Here is a 7723-nt window from a genome sequence, read left to right on the forward strand (position 1 = left end):
TAATATTATTAAAAAGCAAGCTAATTTATGTTTTAAGATAACTGTATCTTGTTTTGATATAGGTAATTATTGGTATATATCTGGATTTTATACAACAGAGAGATCCATAGCATATACTAGTTCTTTTAGCCCTGAAACAAATCCACTTACCATCTAGCATTAATTTCACCTGGTTCCTTGGATCCTAAAAAGAAAATTCAATAAGCTTCCCTATGTAACAGTTTCTTAAACCTGTCTCCACCTCTATTATATAATTCAACTAAATCAATAGCCTGAACTTCAAACGCACCTGTATTGTTCTGGTGTCCCACAAAATAATTTGCAGTTGTAGTTTTAGGAGGATTATTTTCAATGGCATTTAAATGCTCGCATACTCAATCCTTTAGCATTCTGCTCGAGCAACCTACGTATTGTTTCTTGCAGATTTTACATATTAACAGGTAAACTATGTATCTAGAAGAGCATTTAAATCTCTGCTTTATTTTATAACTTTTGCCAGTCTGTGTTGATGCAAAAGTATCGCCTGTTTTAATATACGTATGTACATGTTTTAAAGGGTTTGCGGCCACATGACATTAGTGCTAAATATGCCAAGAAGGATTGCACAGGTTTAATATTATCTATGTAAGATATAACATTGGTAGAAGTGGCAAAACATCACATCCGTTGAGAATATACCAAGTCCAAGCAAACGTACTTAAAAGTGGTACAACTAGTAAACGACGCTATCTTTTTATCAATAAAACCTATATTTTTACATTTTTAACTCCTCATATGGACTAGACAAAAATAGAGTGTCCACAGCATCAATCACTTGAAAGAATTCTTTATTGAGTCACTGATTTCATATGCGATGTTTCAGGTAAGAACCCTTATTCATTCATGAAGCATTTTTGAATGGATTTGTTGGAGAATTGAGCAGTCTCCAGTCTTCACCTGTATCATTTACACTTAGTAAGCTGCTGTTCTGTTGTTTGCGTATAGACTAGTATTCTGTACCTTTACGGTACTCTTCTGCGGATACTGCTTTCTCTTTATGTGTGTATTACCATTGCTAACTGCCCAGATGTTTATCTGGATAAGGCAAGCTTGTTTGTCAGTTGTGGGCAGAACTGACAGAGTTTACTACTGTGGACAAATGTAAAAAAAACCTACTACTAGAACACTTTGTATAAAGGTATGTGATTTACCATTCCTTGAAGTATATGTGTCTTTGGTCAATTTTAAGACAAACTGGATACATAACAAATGCTTTAAAGCCTTTACTAATCACATTAGTACATAGTTGTGACTTGTTTTTGTAGTAGTATCTGCAGAAAAATCTTGAAAAATAAATACTTTATTACCCTCCACTGAAAGTTGATTTGGTACTTTTTTGTAATATCTTAATCTTATCTTGAAAATCTAGCAATTTGATATAATAGGTCCAGGTATTGCTGCACCTTTAGCATGCTTCTTGATATTTCCTATTCTGTGTGCTCTCTCAACAATAATTATAGGTTCAGATATGGGATAGTGAAGCCATTTTAGCAAATCTATAGTGATTAGTTTATTTAAACCCACATATGTTTCGGAAATGCCTATTATCCTAATATTATTACAAAGAGATCTGTCTTCTAATGAATTAATCTTGTCTTGGAGTGTTTGATCTTGAAGACTTAACACATCTCCAAGATAAGGTAATAAAATAAAATAGTTTAATCTTTTTCTCAGCCTCGGTTATTCTAAGATTGAATTGTTTTACGTCATTAGGTACTATGCTATCTCACTGCAAACCTGTTCAAACTGGGGGAGCATTCAATCATATAATTGATTAACGTCCCTATTTAATTCAGTATTAGTAACATTAGAGCCTGAATCAAAGTTGTCGGTAATAGATTTTTCCTTTTTTCATTCTACTCCCCCCCCCCTGTTTTTGGCAGGCATTGCTGGTGACTTAGATTTATTGTTAGCGATAAATCTTTCTATGTGTATAAAGTGAAATTAATAAAGAAAGTATAATAAGGCACTGTGTGTTAAAAAAAGTTTTGTATTTGTTTTTGTTTTAATTTGATAACGATGCATTGTTGTATGTGAACTTATAATTTGATGGGCATTTACATATATATATATATATATATATATATATATATATATATACAGAGAGGTAACAGCTGGCATAACTTTTTATAAGGTCGATTTCCAGGCCTTCCCAGCTAATATGCACTATGTAAGTAACATCTTTTTTTAGCGTTGTTGCAATTTTGTCTTTAGTATGGGTAGGTCTGTTACCCCTTTCAGTACAGAATGTTTATATATAAACATCGGCATGAGAATATCAGGGCTCAGCTATTCCCCCAATAATGATCCTCATAAAGCCGGCATAATCAGTAACATTCCAAAAAGCCTTTAATGGAAATCAAGCAATCCTCAATTCATTAATCCATAACGTTTCGGCTCAAACAGGAACCTTTGTGAAATGGAGGCATGTAAATACAGTGCATCACAACTTTCCTTAATATACCCAAAATTATTACTTATTATAGTTCTGATCATAATCAGCTGTGCCAACATGTGCATCGTGGATGCGGCGTGCACAGGAAACCGAGTCGATGCTCTATGATGCATCATTTATCTGCGTCCATTGTCATAACAACTAGCCGTAACAAAACAAACACTGGCAATCCACAGTATCCACAAGACTACAGCATAATCAATGATTAGAAAAACAGCAAACACCTCAATGTGTATCTAAAATAATATATACAATATCTCACAAAAGTGAGTACACCCCTCACATTTTGTAAATATTTTATTATATCTTTTCATGTGACAACACTGAAGAAATGACACTTTGCTACAATGTAAACTAGTGAGTGTGCAGCCTGTATAACAGTGTAAATTTGCTGTCCCCTCAAAATAACTCAACACACAGCCATTAATGTCTAAATTGTTGGCAACAAAGTGAGTACACCCTTAAGTGGAAATGTCCAAAATGGGCCCAAAGTGTCAATATTTTGTGTGGCCACCATTATTTTCCAGCACTGTCTTAACCCTCTTGGGCATGGAGTTCAACAGAGCTTCACAGTTTGCCACTGGAGTCCTCTTCCACTCCTCCATGACGACATCACAGAGCTGGTGGATGTTAGAGAACTTGCGCTCCCTCACCTTCCGTTTGAGGATGCCCCACAGATGCTCAATAGGGTTTAGGTCTGGAGACATCCTTGGCCAGTCCATCACCTTTACCCTCAGCCTCTTTAGCAAGGCAGTTGTTAATATAGATGTGTTTCTGGGGTCGTTATAATGTTGGAATACTGCTCTGTGGCCCAGTCTCTGAAGGGAGGGGATCACGCTCTGCTTCAGTATGTCACAGTACATGTTGGCATTCATGGTTCCCTCAATGAACTGTAGCTCCTCAGTGCCGGCAGCACTCATGCAGGCCCAGACCACGACACTCCCACCACCATGCTTGACTGTAGTCAAGACACAAAAGAGCAAAAGAGAGTGGAGAGAGAGAGAGAGAAAAAGAGAGGGGGAGAGAGAGAGCAAAAGAGAGGGGGAGAGAGAGAGCAAAAGAGGGGGGAATAGAGTCTTTGTACTCCTCACTTTTGTGAGATACTGTACATAATACGATAATTCTGAATCATGGTAGAGCGTATAGGAATCCCAATATGTTGATCTATGCCATTGGGAGAAATGAATCTCTGTTCTTAAACACAACTAAATTAGTATCCTATATGCTGCTACATAACAATTTAAACCCTGTCCTGCCATCGTATCTCAAGGGTATGGTAGAAATGGCAGATCCAAACAAACAGTTACTAGAAAATTTCAACAGGCTGGTCATTCCATATCTTCATTGAGAACAATTTTGATTGATCACGTACCAAAGTTGAGAAAAGGGGATGATAGAGCAAAAGAACTCCTTAAACTTGAATCAAAATGGATATACTCCTTGCATACGGTTGCCCCTAAAGGCCTTAATGCGATGGTGGACTTCAGTTGCTTTTATAAATAATAATATAGGTAATTACTCTCCTCTAATTGAGAGTTCTACCCATACCTTTAAGACACAATGGCAGGACAGGGTTTAAGTTTTTATGTAGCAGAATATAGGACACTAATTTAGTTGTGTTTAAGAGTTGACATTCATTTCTCTCAATGGCATAGATTACCATATTGTGATTCCTATATGCTCTACCCATGATTCAGAATTATCGAATTATGTATACATTATTTTAGATACACATTGAGGTGTTTGCTGTTTTTTCTGATAATTGATTATGCTGTAGTCTTGTGGATACTGTGGATTGACGGTGTTTGTTTTGTTATGGCGAGTTATCATGACAATGGCCACAGATGGCATCATAGGGCATCGACTCGGCTTCTCATGGAAGCCGCATCTGCGATGCACATGTTAGCACAGCTGATTATGGTCAGAACAGTAGTAAGTAATTATTTTGGGTATATTAAGGAAAGTTTTGATACATTGTATTTACATGCCTCCATTTGACAAAGGCTCCTGTTTAAGCCAAAATTGTATGGATTAATGGAATGAGGATTGCTTGATTACCATGTTTGGATAATGCATAACAGAGCACCCTGGTGTTGTTTTGGTTGATGAGTGCTGACCTCATAGAAATTCTATTGATTTTAAGCCCCACACTGGTGGACAGAGTTTGTAGTACAAATATGTTGGTCACAATCAGGACACAAATATTAGTCAAGAAAACTCAATTAAAACCAAAGACTCTCCCAAAAAAGTATAGTGGGTAATTTCATGTTACTGGGGTGGGGGGTGGATAGCCATTCTGTTTTCATCCTCAAGATCACAAGATCAGCAAATTCAATTACATTTCCTACTAGGAACAAGTGACTATTTACAAAATTGAATATTTTGTTGCACTCATGAATAACCTTCCCTCCTGGGGATTTGATTATTCAGCAACAAGCTTGTCAAGAAATTACAAAAAAGCTGACAACCTCAAAATACAGTTGACCAGATGAATACCCAGTGCTTTGCTAGGAGCTTTACTCTGATAATCAAATTATGTTCATCCAATTACTAGGGTTGATCAATCAGGGAATCAATTAATGGATTTTACGACTTTCCTTGTCACCAAATCAGCTCTTGACCCTAATATTACAACTTTAATTTTGCCTATCCTTAGGATTGGGGGTTGTTTGGCAACTGCTGGTATAACTTTTTATAAGGTAGAAGTCCTTAACCTTCCCAGATAATATGCACCATGCAAGTTAAAATTATTTTAAATTGTTGCAATATTGTCTTTAGTATAGGTAGAAGCCTGTCACCCCTTTCATTACAGAATATAATTGGTCTAATATATCCACCAACTATTAGTAAACTGAACAAGGAGGATATTTCAGAGTTATTAGGTTGCCTGTATACCATTTTGCCATAATTAGTGTGGGAAATAAGGGCTATGTCAAAGACAATTTATTTATTGTTATTAATCTTACATAGTATGTATGTTACGTCAGGTACAATATGTTTACAAGCTTTTCAGTTGTTTGTGTTTCTGGAATTAGTCACTGACACCCCAGGTTTCTGCTGAATGAGCAGCGATCATGTTAAATATATTTTCATATAACATTATGCTATTTTAAGATAAATTAAGTCCATTGACTGTGTATGTTTTAACTTTGCAATGCACCAGGTTGGTTGAGTGCTGGCATTCTTGATGTTATAATTAAACTATACAAAGCAAACAAATTGTCATAATGTTATTATCAGTGGTAAGTACTTTACTGTCAGATATAATAATCTTTGATCTAATCAGCATTGGATGGTTCAAGGATATTTATTAAAGAGTTTGACAATCTAATTAGATAAATGCAGTCTTCAGTTTAAACAGACAGTAAAATCAAAATTAAACTTTCATGATTCAGAGAGAGTATGCAATTTTAATCAACTTTCTAATTTACTTCTGTTATCAAATTTGCTTTGTTCTCTTGGTATCTTTTATTGAAGAGTAAAACTAGGTAGGCTCATAAGAGCCCAGGAGTGTGCATGTGTCTTTAGTACTCTATGGAAGCAGTGTTTTGCAACATTATAATATTTATTTACTTCTTTTAGTACTTGGATGTAAGATAGGACCACAGTAGAAAAACATAATTTATGCTTACCTAATAAATTAAAGTGAAAATAAATCCTAGCATTTTACAAACGCTAGGATTTACTATTGAAACAAGGGGACTTTCATTCATGAAGTATAAGATACTTCATGTAGAAAGCTCCTTTATTTTATTCAATCGATCGCCATTTTTACCTTGTACAGCAGTCAACGGCAAAAAAATTTGCTAAGAGGTGACGTTTCACCTCTTAACCAATTGCCGTGCGGTAAATCTGGCTTCCCATGGGCGCCAAGCTGGATTTACCACTCGGCTATTGGCTAAAAGGTGAAAACGTCACCTCTTAGCCAATTTTTTTTTTGCCGTTGGCTGCCGTACAAGGTAAAAACGGCGATTGATTGAATCAAATAAAGGAGCTTTCTACATGAAGTATCTTATACTTCATGAATAAAAGTCCCCTTTATTTGTTTCAATAGTAAATCCTAGCGTTTGTAAAACTCTAGGATTTACTTTCACTTTAATTTATTTCATGATTGTGAGAGTCCACAAGTCCTCATGTGTGGGTAAATTCCCCTCCTAACCACTAGGAGGAGGCAAAAGACACACAGAGCTTTAAATCCCTAATTTTTCCCATGATCCATAGTCACACATATATAGAGGTTAACAGAAAAGCAGAAAAGATAAAGCGGGCAAAAGAAGTGCAAAACAAGGGCTGACAAAACCTGAACAAAAAGAAAGGGGGGGGGGTGTTTGTGGACTTATAAATTAATTTCCTTTTTGATGGTTTAAGATAATCATAAATTTTGTTTTCTTTCATCAGATGGTGAGAGTCTACAAGTGATCACACGTGGGAATCTATACCAACACAGTGGAGTCAACAAGATCACCATGAAATAGTTGCGAACATCCAGTGAAGGCAGGTTGATGATCAGGCAATGAAAACTGCAGAACTTTCCTGCCAAAAACAACCTCAGCAAAGGAATACACGTCAAAGCGATAAAACCTCTAAAAAATATACAGAAAGACCAAATAGCTGGCATACGAATCCGATCAATAGAATCCTTGTTATGAAAAGCCCAATAAGTGGCAACTGCTCTACTGGAATGCGCAGCAATGCGCACAGGGGTAGTTTACAAATTAAGGCTAAGTCAGGCATCGAAAGTAACAGACATAGTTTTCTGACCCTTTGAGACCCAGAAAAGAAAAAAAAGAGAAGAAAGTCTGAAATATTTTGTAGCTTCTACATAATATTTTAAAGCTCTCACAACATTTAGATTGTGAAGAGGATGCTCCTTAGAAATCTTAGGAAAAGGATATTATGACAAAGCTTAAAGATCAGAAAGCATACAAGGATAAAAAATCTGAAGGTCTAAACCATGCATTGGCCCAAAAGGAGTTTGAAAAACCCTCAAACCCAGATTAAGATTCCAAGGAGGAGAAATTGTACGGAAAGCTGGATTAATTCTGATTAAAAAAAATCTGGAATTTTAGCAATTTTCTTGAAACAAAACAGTAAGAGCTGTAATCTGACCCTTCCGAGAACTGGCTGACAAACCCTTATACAGCCCCTCAAGATCTCTAGAACTTGCCCAAGAGTACCGAAACCTGGTACAATACTGAGGCAGTTTGTGATTCAATCAAGAGGCCATGA

This window comes from Bombina bombina, chromosome 3 (genome assembly GCF_027579735.1).
Source record: "Bombina bombina isolate aBomBom1 chromosome 3, aBomBom1.pri, whole genome shotgun sequence".
Lineage (NCBI taxonomy): Eukaryota > Metazoa > Chordata > Amphibia > Anura > Bombinatoridae > Bombina > Bombina bombina.